The sequence below is a fragment of the Microcaecilia unicolor genome, chromosome 2 (assembly GCF_901765095.1).
Source record: "Microcaecilia unicolor chromosome 2, aMicUni1.1, whole genome shotgun sequence".
NCBI classification, from domain to species: domain Eukaryota; kingdom Metazoa; phylum Chordata; class Amphibia; order Gymnophiona; family Siphonopidae; genus Microcaecilia; species Microcaecilia unicolor.
Genome location: NC_044032.1, coordinates 197,918,367 through 197,919,358, shown reverse-complemented (window position 1 = coordinate 197,919,358; position 992 = coordinate 197,918,367).

Here is a 992-nt window from a genome sequence, read left to right as displayed (position 1 = left end):
TTTTGTGTGACTGTTGAATTACTATCCAGTCATTCTTTGTAAGCTAGAAGATAAAAAAAAACATTGTTTAGGCTAGTAGCTTAATGATAGATCAGCATATATTTGCATTTAAAGTATTGTTAGCTCTGTGTATTGATATGCCAAGTAGTTACACAATAAAAAATGCAGCTAGTAGCCATAAAGAGGGTCTGATGTTTCTCAGTACCTAAAGAACCGTATATCATATGACCCCTCTCCTGTCCCATAATTTCAGTGGTAGTCAAATTTGGGGGTAGAACCATATGCCTTTTTCAGTTTTGTTTTCCTAGTTTTTCTTTTCTCATGATGGGATCCAGTGATGTCCATTTAGGCTGTGAGAGTGTTCTCACCAAGCTTAAATAGTGCCATATCTAAACTTACTATCTTGGTCTCCTTTTGTTAGCAAGTTGGTTTTAAGTCATTTGGGGGTATGTTTTATTCAATAAAATTGATGATCCATTGTTAGCTGGAAGAGGTTAGTTAACTGCTTTTAGTGATTTTCTTCTAGCCATAAACAACTGACCTGTTCCATCTAAGATCCTTTCTAGTATTATATAGGTTGGTCTCTGGTCTATAAATGTCACCCTCAGCTTATGTGTGTAAGTAGTGTGGCTGTTTCCCCCCTGTAGTGTTGCCAGCTTTCTAAAAGTCTTATATTTCCTTCCTTCACTAACTTATGCTTAATGCAAGTGGTTCCCAAAGGTGGTGTCAGAGTTCCATCTGAACCAATCGATTGTCTTCCCAACATCCTTTCCATGACCTCATGCCCATCCTGTTTATAGCAGTTTGCACACCTTGGATTACAAGAGAGCATTGGCCTATTGCATGGAGCAGACAAGGTCCCACAGACAGTCCACCCAGCTTTTTGTTGCTTTTGATCCCAACAAGATGGGGGTTGCCATCGGGAAATGCACCATCTCAATTTGGCTGGCAGATTGCATTTCCTTCACTTATGCCCAGGCTGGGCTGACCTT